Source organism: Falco rusticolus, chromosome 11, assembly GCF_015220075.1.
Source record: "Falco rusticolus isolate bFalRus1 chromosome 11, bFalRus1.pri, whole genome shotgun sequence".
Classification (NCBI taxonomy): domain Eukaryota; kingdom Metazoa; phylum Chordata; class Aves; order Falconiformes; family Falconidae; genus Falco; species Falco rusticolus.
This window is the reverse complement of record NC_051197.1, coordinates 19,480,153-19,503,180: the sequence shown is the minus strand read 5'-3', so window position 1 is coordinate 19,503,180 and position 23,028 is coordinate 19,480,153. Positions and strand designations below refer to the sequence as shown.

At 39.5% G+C, this 23,028-nt stretch overlaps 1 protein-coding gene and 1 non-coding gene across 3 annotated transcripts in view; one reads left to right on the top strand and one right to left on the bottom strand.

Moving 5' to 3' along the window:
- Positions 1 to 23,028, top strand: part of BCAR3 (BCAR3 adaptor protein, NSP family member) — a 115,444-nt gene that overhangs the window by 4,431 nt on the left and 87,985 nt on the right. Inside the window, exon 1 of one of the 2 annotated variants that reach the window (XM_037403847.1) lies at positions 1,775 to 2,015. The exons of the other annotated variant lie outside the window; for it this stretch is intronic. The gene's annotated coding sequence lies outside the window, so the exon portion shown is untranslated. Of the gene's footprint in view, positions 1 to 1,774; positions 2,016 to 23,028 lie in introns of those variants that run through there. 2 annotated transcript variants of the gene reach the window in all.
- TRNAR-UCU lies at positions 2,105 to 2,190 on the bottom strand. Its single transcript is given in 2 exon segments — positions 2,105 to 2,140; positions 2,154 to 2,190. It is a non-coding gene; the product is annotated as a tRNA-Arg (tRNA).

Genomic DNA, 23,028 nt, shown 5'->3' with positions numbered 1-23,028 from the left:
TCTCTCTGCAATCAACTTAAGTCTCCTCAAAACTGAAGGCGTCTTCTTACCACTGCTGTTTTCCATGTGATAAAACCACTTTTGATCTCTTCATTTTTAACAAGTCCTGTCTTCACCACAGGAGCCTACCTGGGTGGGTCTTGCTAAGACTTGGAGCCCATAAGGCAGGTTGTGGGCGTCCGTGAGAGCTTGTCCTGCCCAGCCTCCTGCTCAGAGCAGGGTTACAGCAGGTGGTTACACCAGGTTGCTCAGGGCTTTATAGTCAGGCCTTGAAAACATACACGGATGGAGACTACACAACTCCGAGAGCTCCACTGCTCAACTCTCCTCATGGTAAAAAAGTTCTTAATATTCAGTCAGATGTAAGGATTATTATTGATTATTAAACTGCCTCTTTACATTGCTTTCTTTTTTTAATTACTCCATACACTTGTAACAAGCAGCATCTGCCCAATCTATATTGCCTACTATAGTTCTTGAATTTTTTTCTCCTAGTTCTCTTTATGCATTCTGAAATACGATGTTCATGCAACATTTTCCTCAAAACCATCTTCATGCAAGTATTTTATGGAATTGTGTCCCTATACTTTTCTGCTTGCATTCACATTAGAATCTGTTACACAGGCAGGATCGCAGGAGAGCTGTCCCCGAGCTTAGCCCTAGGAAGTGTCCCGCTCCTCCAATCTGCAAATTTTCCCTTTTTGTTTTGGACTGTAGCCCTTAACTCTTTTGCATTTTTACAGTATCGATTATGTAAATATTGCTTGCAACATGCAAATGTATATGTAAAAAATATCTGCCTTCAAGTTTCTTTCATTAGGAACTAAGCAAATCTTATCTAGTAATCCTTAAATACAAAAAGTAGAAAAAGAAATGGCATTTGGATGGAAGTGCATTGCTGGAAGTGACTGAAACACAGATGAATTGTCTTCTGTGATAAGATTGAGTTGCTTTTAATGGGGTTAATGTAGAGAGGTTTTCGGTTTTGCTGTTTATCTTCAAATTCTGGGAAAGTCCGATGTTTCTGTGAAGGGCTATGTGTATTTTATGGCGAGCTGGCATTCCTGAGGGGGTTACATGCAGCAGCATGGTGATGGTTGCTGTTCCCAGGGGTGTCTCGTTTTCAATTACCTGGATTTTTCCTTTACTGCTTTTAAAGAAACTAATAGTTTGGAAAAGAGGCTGTAGTCACACATGCAGGAATAAAAAGAGGCTATTAAAACACATAGAAATTGAAAAAAATAAATCGTGAATAAAATAATTAATTTGCAATTTATTCAGTCCTAAGCAAAATCAAGGCTTGTTCAGTGCTGCTACTGTGTTGTATTTTGCCAGACAAGTCTTTGTTGTTTGTTTGGGTTTTTTTTTTTGATTGCTGATGGAAATGGCTTTTCAACTTCTATCTACCGGTTGTTGCTTAGATCTATAGGTACGTGTAAGTTGGGAAGCAAAGCCGGTCTGAGGTCAGGTGGGGTTGCGCGCTCAGCCGTGCGGGCGGTGGCGGCGCCGTCGCTGTGCCCGCGGAACTGCTGCCCCGGCCGGGCGCGGGAACGGGGCCGCGGGAACGGGCGGGTGTGCAGGCACCGGCCCGCTCGCCAGGGTCGTTGCCGCCGCAGCGCTTTGCTCGGTGCCTGCTGGCGGCGCCTGCAAACGCTTGCTGCGTGCGGAAGCGGCGGGAAGGCTGCCGGGGCGCCCCTCCCCCCGCGGCGGGGAGGGCTGCGGCGGGCGCCGCGCCGGGCGCTGCCTGAGGGCGAGAGGGGGGAGGCGGCGGAGTCGAGCGGGGGGCGCGGCACCCGTCCTCCGCCCGCCACCCTTCTGGCTGGCGGTGAAGCGTGTGGGTGCCGCCGGGGCCCGGCGGAGGCTGGAGCGGAGGCGGCCCGGCATGGAGGCCGGTGCCGTTGTCTCCGCCCGCTCCCCGCCTCCCCCGCTCTCCGTCAGGCACGGCGGGAGGCGGGCCCGGGGAGCCGGCCGCAGGGAAGCGCCAGGTCGATCGACCGGATTGCTCCGACGGTGAGGTAAGGGACAGGAGAGGGACGCGGGGATTTCAGCCAGAAGGGTGAGGGGGCGGGGGGGGGGAAAAAATGGTGAAAGAAAAGGGCAAACACGACTCCGCCGGGACTCGAACCCGGAACCTTTGAATCCCTTCAACCCTCTAGAAGTCCAATGCGCTATCCATTGCGCCACGGAGCCACCTGTTGGAGTGTTTGCACACCGCCCATAGGGCCTGCGCGCGACGCCCACCGGCCCGCGCCCCCGCGTGCGGCTGTGCGGGGCCCGGGCTGCGCGAGCGCCGAACGCTTGGTCTGGTGTCGGATGGTTTTGGGGAAGGGGCTTTCGGGGGGGTGTTGTTTTTTTTTTAACCGGTATGAATCGGTTTGGGCTTCAAAGCCGCCGTGTCAACGGGTCTGGAGGCAGCCTGCGCGTGCCGCCTGGGACCCGCAGCTGGTGCTGAGCGCTCCCCGTAGGGCCGCGCCGTTGTTTCGTGTTTTGTTGTTGTTTTTTTTTTAAGCTCATCAATAATCAATATAAAATATTAGTCATCATCCTACTTGGGAGTTTTCAATATTAATCCTCACGTTTGGAGGAATATGATTATATTCCGCAATTGCCTTATGCTGGGGAGCTGTTCCTCCAAACGCCCCTCAGTTTGCATATGGAATCTTTATAGGGTTGAATCTTTTTACACAGATGAAGGTGATACATTGGTGAATTGGATCAAATGATTCTGCTTTAACAAATATGAACATTTGTGACGTTGCAGTTATTTATAATGTGCTTTTAGTAAATGTGAACATTTCAGGCAAAAAAGTTTTCAGTTGTAGCATCAAGGATATGGAAACTACACTAGGTCGGTTCTAAAGTTGTTCGGAAACATGTTATTTTAACATTGGTGATTTCCAGCACTGTAGGTTTTTAGGGACAGTCTAACTATGGGGTTTTTGGTTTTGTTTTTAAACCATAGCATCTGAATTAAAGGAACCTAGAAAACTGGGGTTATGTTTACTGGACATCACGTGCACTGCAGGGTTTTGCTGGCTTTCCTGTGCCACATCAGACAAAAAAACTGTGTGGGAATCTGAAACACAAGACGTTGGCGACCAGTGAAAATGTGGCCCTGTAATTTCTGCTAGACACTGCAGAAACTTGCTGTGAGTTGACAGGTAGAGAAAGAGGGTGTAGGAATTGCACTTGGAAATGAGTGACTGAGAGTATTTTGGAGACATTAAAAAAAACCTTGTAAATGGAAAGGACAAAAAAAGAAAATAAATTAGGAAATAATATACTATTATGTGACAGTATTTTCAATTACAATATACTTGATCATTGTTCCAAACACTGTGAATGCCTATTACTAAATCCATTACAGGGAACAATGTCTGAACTATATCTGTCCTAAAATCACAGTAAAACCCGTGGTGGATTCAGTAAAACAAGATTTTTCCTTAAAAGCTGTAATTATGGTCTGAAACAAGTCTTTGATGTAATTTTTTTAATAAAGAGTAGGTATATTAGAAACCCCCAAAGATAAGAGTATGAGGTTATTCTTTATTGAATCCTTCCCAGAACTGAATCCTGAGCCCAGGCAAAGCCTATCTCAGCTGTCCCATGGCCACCCGAGGGGGCGCGGGGCTGCCAGCCGGAGGGCTCAGGAGCGTGACCTGGGGCTGGAGTGGACCGGACAGGACTGGAAGGACATCTGCTCTGGAGTGCCATGGCCTACGTTATGCAGGAAAATGGTTTTGTGAGAATCTCATGTTTCATTTCACAATAATTTAAAAGTATCGGTATCCAGGAGAGTGGGAAAACCCAAGAAAATAAGTGCACCCTAAAATCTGAGGAACCAGAACGCTAATCAAATCGATGTGAAATAAGCTGATTAGGATACACAATCTAACAACCACTGCGTCAGAGGCTGAGATACGAGTGTAATGAATAACCAAGGTGACTCCAGTTAATGAAGGCATGCTGGTAGTGCGCCCCGTGATTGCTGTGAAGTCAGCACCCGTGGCCAGCAGTGCGCCAGAGCACATGAGCTGGCTTATTATTAAATAGCTCCGGTGACACTGCTCAGAAACTGGGGGGTTATTGGAAGGGTTTGGGGGTTACAGCAAGTAGCGTACTGGAGGTACACCCCCCGAGCTAACCAACTCTGGTGGAGCCAGAGCTGTTGTAAACACAGACTAGGAATCACTGGGGTTCAGAGCGGGTCTGATAAAATTTACGAGTTCTGGGTCCATATGGTCTTGCCGCAACAGTTATGGACAGAACTCTTCATAGTGTTCCTGGTACAGGAATGCAAAGTGTGGAAGGTTTAATTTGAGTCCTCAAGGCCCTGCACTGCATAAAAGAAGCGTAACTTTCGTTTTTAAGAACTGAGAATAATAAGCTTAGGTAGATGTTTGTGCAACTCAGATAAACCATTTGTAAGTAAGAACTGCCGTAAACATCCTACAGCCTGTGAACACCTGGGCACATTTATTGTGGGGTGAAGTGAGTGTCAGTACCTCACCCGTGCGATCTGGTAACACGGCACCTTTGGACAACGCAGCAGTACATGACTGCAGATAGTGAAGGATCAAAGTTTGCTGTGAAAAGGCTAGTTCCGAAGGTGATGAGTGAGGAACCCTGACACTCATATGATTGTTCTTTCCTCTCATATTTCCATTCTGGTTCATTGTGACGTGGTGAAGGCTGGCCGTTGGTTCCGTTCGTGCAGGAGGACTGACTGCGGAAGCATTTGGCAATTTTCCAGCGATATTTCGTTACTCAGATCGGTTTCCTTTTTTATTCTGTAAACGTAGTGCCAATGCAAAGTCCGCCTTCCCCTTCGGGCAGCAGATGGAGCTGCTGCACGAGAAACGGGACAGCTGTCAGTTCGTCATCGAAGGAGATGGGGCGTCTGAGGCAAAACCAACAGATCAGATTGACCTTTGCTGACGCCTGGACCTGGATCGTGGGACCGTCTGAAGTCCACTTCTGTTGCAGGCTGACTATCATCTTAGCTCCTCTTCAACTTTATGCTCTGTTTCAGGGAGTAGAAGTTTTTGGAGTACAGTTGTGCTGGTTTTAGTTACTTAAAAAATTATACTCCGCTCAGCTAGGTGCCATTTTGCTAATTTTAAATAGGAGGAGAAACTGAGGTAGGAATACCTTGACACAAGACAGCAAATACACCAATGGCAGGCTAAAAATAGCACTTTCCTATAGTACTCTTCCATTGATTAAAAAGAAATACATATCTAGTAATTAATTACACAATTGAAGTAGGTTTTGAAAGAGCTTACAAGTTGGGTTTCAGCATTAACTTCTGTTATTATGAAGAAAGTGCATTGTGTACTGTATATCCAATTAATTTTGATAAGGGTTGAGCTTCAGTGAATTTATTAAAAGGCAGTTTTCAAATTTACAGAGCTTCCAGAGGTGTTTGTTGGGAGTACAATCATCTCTCTCTTAAGAAGCTTTATAGTAAATATAATTCTCTAGCTTAACATAGTGAGAATTAGCTGCTAGGATCTTTTCGGTGGTGATATATAGTTCTGCATTTCACTCATCTTGTATTCCACTGCATTTCAGAAGCGTAACTTTTATGTATTTGTATTGCCAAAGAAGAGCCTTCCTATATTATTCTGAAAAGCCGTTCTTCTTTTGCTTTGTATTAATATTTCAGGTTTGGTAATAAGCCCAAGTTTTTCATTTTTCAAACCGTTTCTCATGTGGATCTTTTCACTGTCCTTTTGTCTACTTTCCTTCAGTTGTTTCTGTGCAAGTACTCATTTGTGATGCATTTTGAACGAATTTTCTTAACTACAACTACCTTTGATCTTTGGCTTCCCCGTGTCAGGCTGGGTTTCAGTTTGTGTTGCAGCTGTTTCTGTTTCCCTTCATTGCACCTTTTTTAAATTATTTGTGTGTGTGAAATCCTAGACACAATTTCGTTCACCTTATTTTAAGTAGTTCTTCATCTTAAGGTTATATCTTTGGTATTATGAAATTTTATCTAGTCTCTTTTTATGTTATTTGTAATTTTAAGAGCAAACAAAGTGATAATCAACACTTATGTTTGTCTCAAGTTAATCCTCAAATTTACAGGAAATACACCTCAGTTTACCTTAAGTGCCAAAGCAGTCTTAAAGACTACATCCTTAAGTTAATAATTATCAAAGACAAAGTTGACAGTGCAAAGGTTTGTTCTTGTCTTACATTTGAAATCTAGATGTAACCATCTGGGCTTTTATTTTTTTTTAAATTAACATAAAGCCAACAAATATTTCCACAGTCAAGTTGTTCCTTTAAAGCTTTTCAGGTGACACTATAGCTCAGCTCCTCCTATGCAGTTCAGGAAAAAAAAAAAAAAAGTATGTATCTGTGGTCTAGTGATTTGATCCCGAGCTACTGGATTCTTATTCCAGCTGTGCGACTACCATGCGGTGTGACTGTAGGCAGTCTGCTCCATTGTCACTTTTGTAAAGTATAGACAGTAGATGCCTTCTTATTCCACATGGTGGTGTACAAATTAGTAATCTACAAGGTAATTTTGATTATTCTTGTAAGACAAGAACAAATTTTGAGATGCAGCTTCCTCTGGAAATGCCTTATTATTATGTACCTTACTTTATTTATCACTTTCCATATATCAAACCTGAATGGCAAAAGATATGTAATAGAATCTACCCAGATGGCTTAGCTGCTTTTCAACAAGTTTCCCTTCTCCTTTTTATGTGTTTACTAAATGCTGTTGGGTGACGGAGTTCTCCTGTTGCCTGTTTATCAGTTGCTTCCTCAGCTGAGTTACTTGGTTCTTCATTCTGTAAGGATGGAGCAGTTGTATTGGCCACATAAATCTGAGACACTGATAAAGATTGTGCTGCCTCTGCCAGAGTTTGCATGAAGAACAAATACTAGAAAACTAACATCAAGTATACAGATTTGGTCTTAAGACTTCCAAAATAATCAAGAGGAGTAGAACATGTTTTCCTAGCATATGTGCTAAGGTATGGTAGTTTGAGATTATTAAAATATGAATTCTGCTCATCATCAAGTATGCAGATTAAAAGCAAGAATTTGAGTGTACAATTAAAAGATAAGGAACTTGAAACAATCTTTAAAAAATCCTTACCTTCTCCTGCACTGTTTAAATGCAGTATTTTCTTTCTCTCCTCACCCACATGCTCTGGGAATGATGCGCCGGGTTTAGGCAGTGATGCAGTGCAGTCATCTGGTTCAGTGCAGATTGACAGGAATGTTTTGTAAGTAAAAACACTGGGTTAACTTCTGCTTTCATGAGAATCGTTCTGATTCTGAACGAACAAAACTAAGCCGGTGGAGTTATTTCAAGGCTATATCAATGTTAGTAAGACTAGAATTTGTCCCAGGGTGCCTTGCTTTTTGTAATGGACAGAGTTGGCATGATGCTCACTCGCTTTAACAGAGAAAACATTTTTTGCCAGCCTTTCCTTTGAAGATGTCCCTGGTTAATAAATCCAGGCTTTAAGTGTTGCCATTACCTTTCAGGGGGAAAAAGCTTTTAATCTGCATTGATCAGGATCTCCTCTGAACAGCAATAGGAACAGAAATAGCTGCAGACTTGTCTCTTTGATGAGGGATACTTTAATATTATGGGATTTATTGCTCTTTCTAAATTTCCCAGAATGTGGCACTAGTACTGTGTTGGACTATTTTTCTTGAAGAGCTAGAAGTTAATGTGGGGTCAGAGTGTCCTATCAACTGCACAGATCATCGCCGGGCAGCGAGCGTGTCCCTGAGGTTGGCTGTGTGTAGCTAGTGCCATCTCTGGAGTTTGCCAAGCTTGTTTTAAAAGGATGAAAAGCTTCTATTCTTGATTAAATTTTGGGTTTCACTCAGTTATGAATATGAGTGACTGACTCCGCATACCATGTGAATACTGATTCTGATCTAATTGCAGAAACAATACTATTTAAAAATCATGTCCTTTTGTCAGGAATCTAAGCCAGAATTATACATATGCTCTTCTCCTCCCTCCCCAAACAAGTTTTTACTAGGTCTGTTCCAGATACATGTTGATTTGACTATACTGGAAACTTTCAGCAAAATTACCCCTCTGTGGATTTTCAGAACTAGCGAATGTGGGTTGTATTTTAAAGGTTTCTCTGTAAATTTGCTTTAGGTACTTGGATATTCACTTAAAGCAACTGTGTCAAAATGTATTAATTTGATTTTTGTAGCTAAAGTCAGTGTGCAGTATAAAGTAATGGACTAGGTGCCAGGAATTCCCAAATTCTAACCCTGTGTTTGTCTTGGCCTTGCAGCATGCCTTGGCAAATCCATTCACATTTCTTGTAGGTGAAGTGAGGGTGATACCCAGCTTGGTTTTCTGCAGAATTTTAGCGCCATAACAACTCTATGGAATTGATTAAGGGTTCAGTCAGTACCCAAAGCCCTCTAACTTTATGCTGACGTTCTTCATCTTCCTCGTTCCTTTACTCCCACTTGGCGAGTGTGAAGGCAGCGTGACTGCGCGCCTGACCCTGCACAGGCACAGCTGTGCAGAGATGTTCAGCAGCTTGTGGTTCACACACACACAGTGGGCAGGGAAGATGACAAAGCAGCTGAACTACAAAGGAGCTATTTATGGATAGTCCAGCTCCTTTGAATCAAAAGATGTGGCAGATGGGACATCACCACTGTCTTAGGCCTCTGGCGTCCCTGCATGCTGTCTGCTGAGTGGGAAAAAAAGCTCATCCCATTTTACAGGAGTTATAGAAACTTCACTTTTACTTCTTGTGAAAAGGAGCGTTCTCTCTTTTTTTTTTTTTTTTTTTACAGGTAGAAATCTACCAGTATTTTTGTAGTAAGCAGTCAGAGAAGACTTCAGGGTGGTTTTTTTCCCCCCTGATACAATTGATACTGGGGTGTAGGTCAGAGATGCACAGGAGTAGATTGAAATTTGTGTCATAGGGGCAGAGACCCTGGCGCTTACGCATAGGCTAGGGAAGGGTGTGATGGAAGGCTATGGAGCCCAAGTGGGTCTGCGGTCAGTGTAATGACAGGGGTGATACTTCAGTGAAAAGCAGTGGTATACCTTTTTGATACTTTGGAAGTGGAGTACATGGGAACAAAGGAGTTTCAGATTCACAAGTGGGTGATGTATACCATAATAGGTTAACTCTGAAATACGGTTTTCAAATTTTATAAATTATTACCCACAACACTGTCAAAAATTCTTGTTTAGAATTTACAATTTTATTACGGCTAGCTATTTTCTCCACAGATTAGGAAAAATTTTCACATATTGTGTGAAATGTATTTACTATATTATAAGTGTTTTTCAAAAACACATTTTAAATTCTGGGTTTTTTTAAGGAAACTGGACATTATTTGCTATGGGAGTTATTGGTAATGATAGGCAGATGGGGGGAGCTGTGATTTTTATTCTGTTTGGGTTGCAGTCTGCTGTAAATTCTTTTCTGATGAAAATGTGAGGGAATTCACTTTAACAGAATTAAATTAAAGGCTGCCAGCCAAATGGATAGTTCTAGTTTTTGCCATGACCTGAATATAAAGAACACAAGCAGCTCTTCATGTGAAACGGGCATGTCTGTCTTTTTTCCTTTATTTCAAAAAAAACTAATTATGAAAAATTGTTATGTGAATACATATTTTTATGAGTAAATAACATTTTCTCATCAATTTTCTGTCCAGTTTGTAGAGCCAAGAGGTGTGCAATGATCAAACATTCTGTAACAACAGCTTTTATTATACTGAAGAGTACATATATTAAATGTAAAAATCCCAAAAGAAGATGGAAGCACCCATCTGCTACCCGAACATGATGTTTTGGCATGTTTACTGAGTGCTGGGGCTTGGACCCAGGATACTACAGAGAAACTGTCAAGGATTGCCTGGTCCTTCAACTTTTGCCCCTTGCTGCATGTCTGCATGGGCCCCAAGGACGTACCAGGAGAGCCTGTGAAGCTCTGGGACGGAGGGTGAAGGTTACAGGGACCCAGGTGTGTCTCTTCAGTCCTTTCAGTGAGCAGAAGAGACTTGGATAGGAGAGGATACATCCTGAGGAAGGGTTATGGTAATCTGAAGAGAAGTGATGATGTGGGATCAGTGAAGAGGTATCCTTATGATGGGGGAGGAGCTCACTCTTCCTCTGTGAAAGCAGCTCAGCTGGGTGCCTATCTTAAGTGCCCATACATAAATGTTTACAGTATGGGAAGCAAACAGAAGGAATTGGAAGTTTGTGTACGGCTGGAAAACTAATATGTCATTTGGATTATGAATAATAGAAATAGCATAGCAGTTACCTGGGAAGTATACTTAGATTGTAGCTTTCTTAGTAATTTCTAGCCTTTTAAAATTCAATTTAATGATACTGAACGGTTTTGTAAAACAAGATAGATTGCAGAACTGCAGTTGTAGGTAAACTGACTCGTGGTTAAAGCAGCTTGATCAAGTACATCTGGCAGGCACTAGCAGAGCCAGGTTAGCTCCGAGTTATCCATCTGGGGTTCTACTCTCTTCTCTCTCTATTCTTTTTCTTATTTTCTGTCCAGAAAATTGTTTAATGATGGTGATTATATAATGTTGTTTGACTAATATTTTCAGAACTGTAGATCTGCTAAATTTATTGCTGTTTACAATAGATTATGTTCATTGTTTGAGGCAGATTTGCCATCCTGTACTGGCCAACTTGGAATCTGGCTAATTTGTATTACGGTTGCAAGACTTAATTTACCATATGTTGAAGAGAATTGCTGTTTTCACTTTCCTCAGATACATCTAAGCTCCCTGTACACCAGTTGAATTAAAGCTCTTGAGAATCTTCATTGGAAGGAGTACGTAAATAGAGAGCTGCATTGTGTGTTGGTATATTACAGTATAGATTATTATAGTTTCATCAGTGCTTCAAGGCTGACAGATGTAAAAATAAAACATGCTTTGTGTCTCTAAGCACAGTAAATACGTTTTGGAAGTCATTTAGATATTGTGTTAGTGAATGCCGTGTTGCAATTTTGCAGTTAGCTTAAAAGCAGAATACTCAAATCCTGCACTTCTGTAATCAATCAGTAAAACTTTTTTTTCTGTTTTAACAGCCATAGTGGAAGAGTGTTAAACTAGCGAGTGATTTTTATAGCTAATCCTTGCTTAATCATTGTTCCATATTCTTCCGTCCAATTTTTGTCTCATAAAATCAGTCATGAAGTTAATGCAACTTATCACCCTGCAGAAATTACAGTATGAAGAAACAAAAAGCTGCACATGAAAGGCTCTTCTGTACCGACAGAGCAGACACAAAGGCTTCTTTGTGATGAATGTGCAGATTTAGCTCTGCCACTCTAAATCAGCAGTGAATTTTCCTCAATTCTAGCATTGAAGTAAAATAATGTCTTTTGTTCTTTTAGGGGCCTTAACTTTTATTTCCAAAAATGCTGGCAGGCAGTAAGCATTGACTTAGCAACCCCAAAAATTAATTTCCTGTGTTCAGAATTGCGATATACATTTATATAACTGTATCTTGGTTTATTTGAATTAGTAATAGGTACCAGTCATTTCTGCAGCAAAGTGAAACAAGCAGCTTCCAGTCAGTGATAATCTGCAACTCATAGGAGTCACTAATAACAAGATCTCTTTATTTATTAACATCACCCTCCATGGAAATAATGTAAAAAATATTATTATTGCAGTACATGACTTGTAGTTAATATTTGAGTTTGCAGCCACTAGGGTGTGAAATCCAGAAAAATAGTCTGAAAAAGCTGAAATAAATACTATCACACCCTCCATCTGAAATTACAGAGATTTGGGTAGACGTTTACACCCAGGTAAGAGGCTCAGGGAAATTTCAATCACATTTTGATAAAAGTGGCCTTTATTCAATAAGCTTGCTACAAAATTATTACTTGCTTTTGGTGGTGTTGTGATGACAGGTATTCTATTGTATGTTTAAAAGTGGGACTATGGCTTCATGATGTACCATCAAGGACTAATCCTATTCATGGTGGGTTTGGAAAGGAAGTGGACACTTTCTGTGTTTGGTATCAATTGCTGTCTAATTGGTATTAGTTACATAGAGGCCTCAAGTTTTTTGATTGATAGCTTTGCATCTTGGGTTTGAACAATATAGTTATTTACTAGAGGTAGCTGTGTGAGTTTTTGTTATTAATCAGAATGAGAAGAGAGTGAAGCAGTATTTGGTGCAAGTGTGAGGAATGGTATCTGGGCAGGCTGGACAAGTAACATTCACACGGAGTTAGAATAGTGGAACCTGGCAGAGGAGTTATGTTGGAATCCTTGGAAGATGTGGGAGTACAGTGGAAGGGACAGGTGAACAGAAGGGGCAGAGGAGAAACATAAACACCTGGGTTGTGGAGAAAGAGAGTAAAGTTAGTGGTGATAATAAAACTTTGGTAGGGGGTTGGCTTTGGTTTGAGATTGTTTTTTCAGGGTCTTCCTGCAGTGCAGAATGGGTTGGGGTGAGTGTGCAGCCAGTCCCCGGTAGAACATGACAAAATCAGTCCCCAACAGCCCGTACCTACCTAGTTTGCTTCTTCATAAAATCAGATTGTTTCACAATCTCTGTGCTGGCAGAGTTTGTGTGAAGTACATCTGGCATGGGAATTTACACCTGCAAGCCATATGTAGTTTAATATAGTTACTAAATGATAAAATCATTAGTTTTCAACTCATGGATTTTAACATTCCAGACATCATACCTCTCTCCCTACTCACAAGCCATCTAGTGACCTGCTGTTTTGCACCAGGAGATGCTGGTTCATTATCCCCAGTAAGGAAGACACTCAGACTGTAAAGTATTGCTTAAAGTACCATTTATTGGAGCTAATAATGTAAGAAAAAGGATAGCGTAGATAATTTAAAAACCTTCCAGATGGTGGGTTGTGTGGTACGGAACAGATCTCAAATCACAGCCCAGCATGCCGGGCTGGGCAGATCCTGTCCGTGGAAAGGTCATCTGATGCTTTGGTCTTTTGAGCTTTTAGAGGATTTTCTTAAAAAAGGATTCTGGTTCTCATTCTACTGTCAAACAGAAAGCCAGTTCACTTGGGAACTGTTTGCTGCCCTTTTAGATACAGACAAGGAGACACAGGTGATGTCATCTCCAGTTGTGAGGTGGAGCTGCTTGCAGGTCCTGTGTTAGGGCTGGCGTGCTGGCGGGGTTCATCCTGCAGCCAAGGGGAACGTGCCTTGCAGCGCGGCGCTGGCCTGCGCCTGTTAGGCGGATCACTAGCTCCTCAATACAGCCGTCTGCTGATGCAATTATACATCTAGGTTTCGAGAGAATAAATGTTTTTGGGGCAGATGAACAGCCTAGGTGAGGGGGAATGATCCTGACTGAAACTCCTAAGTGGCTTCCATTATCAAATAATAGCAACACATGATAAAATGGGATGCCTGGAACAGATAAGTTTACGTTTGCCTCTCCCTGCTGAGCTTTGAACTGGTGGGGAGGGTGTTTTCAGCTTGTGCATAGTTTCGTGTTGATGTAAATGTGTCAATTTTGTTGTTGTTTGGGTTAATTTTTTGTTTTGGTTTAGTTCAAGTTTTTTTCCAGTTTATAAGTAAACTCTTCTTGAATAAGTTTGGGTTTTGTTTTGTTGTTTGTTTTTTTTAAGAAATAGCCGCAAAACTCTCAGCTGAAAGTAGGAATTTCTGTATTTCATAAGGGCTCGTTGGCAAATAGTTGGCACATTTTTCATCTAGCAGACAAGTAATAATAATAATTAAGGTGTGAAAAAGTTTACTCAGCACAATATACAGCTTCTCCTTGATTTAGGGGGAAAACAAAAAAAAATAATAAACTGCACAGTTATCATCACTGTGATTCATCAGCTGCTGTTTCCTAGGCAGGTCGGACTGCTGATTGGGCATGAGACTGCTCAAGGTGTGTCTTTTGCCAAGAAGCTTTTACATTTTTAAGAGTATGTAATAGACCATGATAATCTTCTTCTATGGTAAGACCTGTTGTATGTATATTTATTAATCAATACCCTCTTATTGTTATGAACAGTGCTCCCTGGTTAGTAACAAATAATTAGGTGTGCTAGCAGATGTTTCCGAACCAGCTTTTTGTGGGTTTAAAATTTGGAAAGGTCTTAATCTTGGATCTTAATTGTAGTAGTTATTCCTCAGTATGCTAGTACTGTTTTTTAAAATTTGGAATTAAAAGAAATGTGATTATGTGAGGGTAAGGACTATTCTCAAATCCGAAGAGAATAAAATAAAAATCTTCTCTGTAATGATGTTGTATTTTGAGATAAATGTTTATAGTAAGGTCTTACATTGTCTGTATTTTTCGTAAAGATGTTCTGTGTTAACTGTCTGCAAATTAAGGAATCTTTCTTAAGTTGCATAAGGTTTGGCGCAATTTTATTTTTTTCAGGCATCTGAATTGGTTTTATATATTTTTGTCAATCTGAATTATTTGGAAGATGATCTTATTTTAACGTATGTTTTCATCTGCCTTTGAAAAAAATAAGGGAGAATCTTGAGGAAAAATACAGGAATATGTGGAAAATTTTTTGTTTTGTAATTGATAGGTTTATGTCAACCTTACTATCAAGTGAAAAGATGCAGTGATTGCTTTGAGAGAGAGAGACGGAGGGACTGAAAGGATTTGAAACGTGCTATGTAGACAAGTTTGCATGTAAATGCCTGTGATCTAATACTGTTGCAGTATGGTAGAAAAGGCTTAGGAAAACAGCAGCTGTAATACCCACTTGGTGTAATGTCTGCTTTTCCACTTTTACAGCAGTAGTGCTTAGAGCTCATTTCACATGACTGTACTTGTTTCTGCTTTAGGAAAAATGTTGCATGCAGTCATGGCACAAGCATAGACTTCTTTGTGAGGGATGATAGAGCGAGCCATGCTAAAAAGAGGTTTTCATTTTAATGTTGCACCAGTAATGGTCTTATTTTTAGCAAAAATATAACTGGAAAGAAACAAAGAACCTTCTGATGATAGCTAATTTTAAGCAAAGAGATATTGAAGAAGTAAGCATTTCACCGAACTGTATAAAAAATACAAGGATTTTCTTAGATATTCAGACAAAGCTTTCTTACTCTTAAGTTACACCGATTGGGTTCTAGTGCTTCTGCGTATTATTTTTGGGGTGGCAGTGTTGTGCTTTCGAATAATAGGATCCTGTTCTTTACGTACATCAGGAGCGTTTCCACAGTTAGTAACATTACAGAGTGGATTTTTTCTCAGAATGGTAACTCTCAGCACCAGTCAACACCAGAGGGTGCCAACATGCAATACAATATTCACAAATGCCTAGTAATGTAGTGTTATATACATATTATACCTTTTCTGAATATTGTTGTTTTGATCTCTCTCAGCCTTTTCTTGTTTGCGTGTTCACCACCATGATACTGTAATAGCAGAGTGGCTAGGCACCACCAAAGGAAGGTTTTTCAAATATGCAGATAAACTTAACTACAGCAGCAATTTATGTCATGGTCTTGTCTTGCTTGTGCTGGCTTTAGTTCTACGTGCAGGGGTCAGAGGCTGTGGTTTCTATTTCTATATGCCATGCTGTCAGCACAGGAAGAAGTTAGTAAGAACTTTGAAATGCATTAGTAATTATTAGGCAATACCACGTGGTGCAATTCATTTTACCATTCCCTTATGTATGGGATGGTTTTGTCCAGGCTGAAGCTTTTAGTCTCCTCCATGTAGCTACTGTGCTTCGACACAGAGGGAACCAAAATGCAAGTACTATTGATAGAGGCAGATGCATTTTATGAGCTTAGAAATTTGACTTCCAAGAAATGAGATGTGCCTTTGTACCTTGGATGGCAAAAATTATAAGGCACTGTGACTGAATGACATACATTCTTAGGTGGTTTTTATTTTCAAAAGATAAAGAATACTATATCTGATGGTCCCTACTGCTGAACTGCAGTGTATTTCTAAAGTTGGTTTTAGTTCATCAGCCAGCTAGGGAAAGATACATATATCTGGCTAAAGAATACCCTGAGGCAGTCAAGGAAAATCATTCAGCAGTTTGCAGTCATTATAATGGTGAACTGGTGAACACTCTCTGTGTATGTGCATTTGATCAAGTGCTTGTAAAGAAGCAAGTGCTTCTTTCTGTGCTTCTCTTTGGTCACACTCGGTAAAACTAAGTTCATGTAATAAACAGCTAAGTGTAAAAATCTTGAAAGCAATCATTAATTTCATGCCCATAAATATTTTTTTCCTGCCCAGCAGCTGATTGCAATCACCAGTGTCAATGTGTAGACAACTACCTGATTTATTGCACTGAAGATACATATCTTGGTACGTTATTGGTTCCTGCAGTAAATTATGCCTCCAGATTGTGCAAGCATTGTGTAATCCTTTGCAGTGGATTATATGATTGGCATGATAATTAGATGCCAGGCTAAGAACTGCTTTTGTCATATAAAAGGGTTTCTGAAAAGAAGGAAAATAATCTAGTCACTGTTGGAGTCTTTTCTGTATACTTCTAATGAAAGGCCTGTCACTTTATTTGTTGGAGTAGTGTCATCAGATTAGTGCTGCTCTCTTAACTGTGTCTAATCTTATTTCATTTAAGCATCATGGAATATTAAAAAAAAATAAACTAATGTAGCATAGGTTTGTTTTGAAATAAAGGGGAGGTAGCAAGTCAGTAGATACCAGCTAATCATGTTTAATTAGCTAACGGGGATTTTCTGAAGCTATTAAGTAGGATGTGAACTAGCAAATTGGATGTAGGCTTATTAATATATAGGGAAGTTCTTGTGTGGAAACTGGAAACTTTAAATCTGACTCTGTTTTCCTTTATACAGACTTTTTTTTTTTAATTTAACAGAAATTAGTAAAAAGTTTGTCTGTATATTTTCAGTAGCTCCCTCAACAATGTCAAGTGTTTCTTTTAGTCCCCTTCCACCACACTATGAAATCAAAAAGATTGATGTTTGCTTTCAACTCTGTCAAATTTGCAGGAAATAAAAGATCATAAAAACCTCAGAAATTCCTTAACGTATCAATATATCAAATGCAAATTGAGTGAACTTTGCAGTGTTAGAGCAGTGACCTTCAACCAGACTCTGAGTCAAGAATTTCTGTTTCCAAGGCTTCTCATTCTTGCTGAGTATTTTCCTGGCATAATGTATGGATCTTTTGTGGTGTGTTGTTTGCTGGAGAATGAATGAAGGCCCTCTGGCTCATTGACCCTACTGTCTCACTTGGGATTTGAACTATGTTGCCAGAAAAGAAAGTCCAGTGCTCTCACTTTCAATTCTAATCCCCTCATCATTAGGCTTGCTATAGCAGTTCCCTGTTGCATGAGTATTTTTTCAACTATAGAACCTAGCGGCAGTTTCAGAGAGTCAGTGAAAGTTGAGTGGTTTTGAACAATAGCTAGCATTTACGGAATATCGTATGGCTGTACTTTTGACGGTCTCCATTGTCATAAACATTTTGTACCTTAGAATAAGAAAAAAAAATGTGTATTATTAATAATTTCATTTCACTTCCTCCGTGCGCTGTCTTTCTTTTTTCAGTTTGGTTGGTCTCTTTTTGTATTGTCATTTTCTCAAACAGTTGAAATTAAGGATATCAGATATATTACCATAACACTGATATGAAAGTTATGGTAGACTGAAAAGTGTTGTGGATTGTTTGGGGTTTTTTTGCGGGGTGTGGTGGGGTGTTTGTATGTTGGTTTTGTTTTTAAGAAGGACTCGCTTTGTACGCAGGTAGATACCATTTAAGAAGAAAAATACTGTTTTCAAATGTAACTGTCTTGTTTTCCAAATCAAGGAAATAGGAATTTCCTTGGAATAGATCATGGCTTTTTTGTTCACTACATATAAGACACACTGATAAGAGTTTATAAATAATTATTAAAAGGATTTAATTTAAAAAATATTAATTTGAATTTATAATTAGACCTAAGTGGGGGTAATTTCAGTATGACCATTGAAATTGCACATAGGTTCTGCTTTAAATTGTATAATTACAGTATAAGTACAGTGATTTGCATGTGAAATTCATTTTGCAGATCCAGAAATACGGGTAATCTAATAGGTAAGCTAATCTAGTACACATTTTGCTAATGGAGTAAGGAACAAACTTGATTTCAAACATTCTTCACAGATTATTTAAACAGAATTGCCTTCTATTTATTAACCACCTGTTAGGTCTGGATAGCTTACTAAGAAAACAATATAACCCTGTTTTGACATAGTTATTTTATTATATAGTTATTTAGACATAGTTTTTGGGAGAACAGAATAAGTTATTTTATTGATTTTCTTTATTGAATTAATCATCCAAGAAATGGCAAGGTTATGATCTGTATAGTTTGTAACCTTATTAATTGATGTTATTAGAGTAAATGGTTATTAGTAACTTTAAAGAAAAGCTATTATTAATTACCATAAAGTTTGGGATTATTTAAAAAAAAAAAAACCCTCAGCTGAGGTAATTGTCTCAATCTGAGAAGAGTTAAAGGAGCATCAAAAAAGGTGGCACAGAAGAATATGTGGAAGCCTGACATTCACGTGTAGCAAAGGGTGCTGTTTAACACTGGTCATGGAATACCTTCATCAGTTCTCTAAAATGGTAACTGAATATTCCATTCAATCAGAGATCTTCTGCGTTGATCTCTGTAACAATGCCTATTTCCTCCAGAATGAGAAACAACCAGGATTTTTAACTTTGGTATAATAAATATTTAGATACTGAGATTATTTTTAGAAATACCAATCCCTACTCCAGAATTCCTAATTTCTGCTGGCATCTCTGTTTGATGCTTGTCTTTTAGAGGCATTATGTACCCATATCTTTGAGGACTGATATCTTTGTCATTTCTTCTTTAGAAATCAAGTCTTACTGTTTTACTGTTACTTCTAAACAACTAACAAAACTTGAAATCCAGTTACGGCTTCAGCTTTTTCTGAACTTGCTGCTGCTTTATTGCATTGACAAAGGACCTTAAAGCAGCTTTGAAATGGCATATCTCAATGTTCTGAAAAGTGCTACGTGGTGCAAAACCATTGGAAGCTTTGTGACACAGTTACAAAACCTGGAAAAAGTGGCAGAAACTTTGATGTTTCATTACCTAGGTAAAAGATTAAAAATGGGAAGATTTTGAATCCTAAGTTTCACTGTCGAGTAGTGGGTTGATGTATTTTAGACTGATCCTACTGTTTTTAAATCTGTGATCCATGTGCTTGTCTGAACCTCAGTGGTATTTCAGCAGTATAGTTTCCTATCTTTTTCTTACCCTGCATCACAACTCTTCAGAATATTAACGATTTTTAAAAAGTCTCACACCTCTGTTGTTAACTTTCCCTCAAGACCTGGCAAAATAGAGCTAATAAAAAAAACTGCCTTGAAGAAGGCATCACTTTACCAGGGATTCAGTCAAAAGACATCATACCAACTGATAATTCAAGTATGTATTTCAAGTATGGAGGGTTTTTTTAATAATGAGGAGGAAAATTGTTTCTTAAAATTTAAACCTATTACCTAACTAAGTGCTGGTGTACTTCTAGAACAGTTAACGTGTTTACAGACTCTTCCACTAGTAAAACTGTGCTATTGCTCATCTAAGGGGAGGGAAATTCTAATCATTCTTTGTGGTTTTTTTCCCCTCTAATCCTGATTTACTGCAGGCTTTCAGATCTTTGTTTTGGTCTGTGCTAGATTCCTGTTCTCTGGTTTTTTTTTTTTACTCTTTACTAACTTCAGCTTAAAATTTTCATGATGTCTTCATCTGGCTGGTTTTAACTTCTGTTTTTCTTCCTCTTTACTGCATCTCACATTTCTCTGTTTGTGCCTTTTGTACTAATGCAGAGTTTGTTTTGTACTTTTGAAAATACTTTTAGAAAGACTTCTCTAGAAGTGAAGACATCTATGAACTGGTAAGAGGGAAAGTGAAAAGTAACAAGACAAGACAGTTTGAGGAGGGGGATAAAATAGAGTTGTTTACTTATACCTTTTGCAGTAAAAGTTAAAAAGATCAGAATTGGCAAAAACAGTTTAGGAAACCTCTGTCTGTGGAGTTTAGGAACCATCAATAATCTCTGATGTGAAGGAAAGAAGAGCTCTCAGAGTGGTATTTTTTCATACAGGTAAGAGGTAGAAGTCCTCAAGTGCAGGTTCTTGACTGGTGTTCCAGTCTTTCTGTGTACAAGCTCTGTTTGTACACCCATGCCCAGCCATGTCATTAGAACTGAGAGCAGAAAATTACCTTACAGTGTGAAGTATCTGGTGGAAATACTTCTTTATAATGCAGCTTAATGTACTTGGGAGACTTTAATATAGTCCTCTCACAACTACGCAGTTGATACAAGACTATTGTGTTACAAACAGTCCGGTGTACTTTCACCAGATTTCTGGATGTATCAGTTAATGATAGCATGACTTTCAAGATTAACATGGCTACTTGGGTAATAAACTTCAGGTTTTACAATGCAGTGCTATCAGTCTTGATACTTAGCTTACCCCCTTGTTCCAACAGAGAAAGAGCCTCCCCCCCGTGAGCCTAACCTAGGCTCACTTGGAAAGCCCTTCTAAGAAGCCCTCCAGGGTAGGAGACGAGCTGGGTTCTGGTTTTGTTTCATTTTGTGGAGTACTGCTGTCGATGTCCAAGTCTGTGTTACTTTGCATGCAGATTTACTGTTGTATTGTAAACACTTAGAATGTCTTTGAAATGGGTGGAGTATAAATGAAGGAAAATATATCAAAGGAGAGCAGCTGTTGCTACTGCACGGAATTGTAAATGAGCTGTTTCTGTCGTCTTTTGGTCTTCTAATGAGAATACTTAAAGCTTGAGATAGATGCCAGAGGACAAGTTTAATGAGTGAAACTTAAGTGCTTAAAAGCACTGAAGCACTCCTTTCAGGTTGTACTTGATACAGCATAAAAATTGTGATGAGGAGTTTATCTGGTAATTGCAAGATTAGAGACGTAACACAATCAAAGGCAAAGGAATACTACAGGTGGAAACCCAGCGCTTCACCTGCAGTGCGTTGGCATTTTGACGCCATCTAAGATACACTTGTGTCACTCAGCAGGTGTTGGGATATTGGTGCAAGTTCAGGGCTTGGCTGAAGCAGTAAGCTTCGCTCTGAATCGCCACTCAGTTCCTGTAAGTTATGCTTGAGAACTGAAGATGTACTTGATGGTGTCCTACACTGCAGCGGTATGGATCATCCTTCTCTGCGCTGGTGCTGTGTTATTGCAGCAGATTGCTCCACGATACGGTGAGGCAAGGCTGGAGAGCTTTCTCGTGAAGAGCTCAGCACATAGCACAGTGCTGATGGAAGCTTGTTATGAGGAATGCCACAGTACAGAAATCAGCAGGTAAGGAAAGCTCAGTGGAGATGGCAGAACTCAACAGAATCTAGCCTTTGTTTAAAGATGGTTGGTTCGTGGCTTGCGTGCAGTAACGCTGCATCAAGGAGTAGGAGGGAAACAGGAAGGGACTAGAAAGAAATCCTTTGGGCTATCTGCAGAAAAACCAATAAAACTCGTGTGTAGACAGACTTGGTAAAGAATGAAGTTTGGTACCACAAAATTAATCACAAATACTTTGAACAAATTTGAATTGGCATCACAAGTTCAGACTGGCTCAGCATTTTGTGTTATCTACCTGTGGTGTTTTTTTATCTGGCTCTAGGAATCCTGGCACGGCCTTTACCGTATCTTCAAAGGGAAAGGAAATAGTTCTTTGTTTATCAGACTTGCCCTGTGTTCACAAAAATACAACTGGTAGCGTTTTTACATGTAAACTCAGTTGATTCAAAGAAATTCCTGACTTGCCACCAGTGTTTTCTCCAAGTAGAACCCAAGTATCTGTAACACTTCAGCTAGCTAGTTCTTTGGGTCCAAAGGTGTAGTAGAAAAATAAGCTATTGCTTTTTGCACTTACAATCAGATGCTAGAACGTAGTAAATAAAGCATCTGACTCCTACAGGCAGATTGACTTACTAAGAAGTTTGATGAGATTGTGACCCATACTGCCCTTTATGGCTGAGCTCCTCATAAAGCAGCTTTTGAACTGTTGCAATTTTTAGCCCAGGTTCTAATGATACTCGGAATTTTTTTTTATTGCAACGCAAGTTACCTGGTCTTGTGAGTTCTAGACCTCAATGTCATGTATGTAAGGACATGCAGTTCAGAAGAGGGAGAGAACAACAATCTAAAATTAAAATAGAATTTAGATTAAAACGTTTGTTCCAGCTTTGTGTCCGATGCTCTGTAGATCATTCTCACTGAATACAATAGTTGATTTTAATAAACCTGCTTATTTGGACTCAATGATCTTAAAAGTCTTTCCCAACCTAAAGAGTTCTATGACTATTGATTCTCTTCAGGAAATGCACTCTTTTTCTTTTCCTGTGTAATTTTAAGTTGATTAAAAAGAAAAAAATCAGCAAGTGATTTTGCTTTCTGAGGGGGTTGAGTTTACTAACTAAATTATTTTTCATTTCACACAAAGTTAATTATTTCTGTTACTGCTTGTTATGCAGCTTTATCAAGTATATCTGGATGTAGCAGCTAGTATGTTATGTTCTGCTCTAAACCCCTAAACAGTTCTTACCACTTCATTAGCTTTGCTAGGTAACCAGATATCTTAAGCAGTAGATGGTTTTGCCATTAACTTGTTTTAGAAATAATACCAGGAATTTTTCTAACAAATTATCATTTGCTATGATATCAGTTTGTTATGTTTTATAAGGAAGAAATATTTTTATTTCAAGGTAATTTAGTTCACTGCAAAAAGTCACAAAATTAGCCTTTTATGTTAAATGAAAGCAACATGGCTTAGCAGGAATGTATTTTTCTTGTTCACTTAGGTCTTATCATTAAGTATGTTTTGTCACTAGGGTTCTGTTGGTTTTGTGAGATTCCTTACGTAACTGGAACAGTTCATATGAGTAATCAATGTGAAATGTTTTGTCTAGTGTCTTTTCATCTTAATCCATTATTTAAATAAATATAATTAGTTTACATTAGAAGTTGTGCTTGAAATTGTAAAATAAAAGTGAACAAAAATGGGT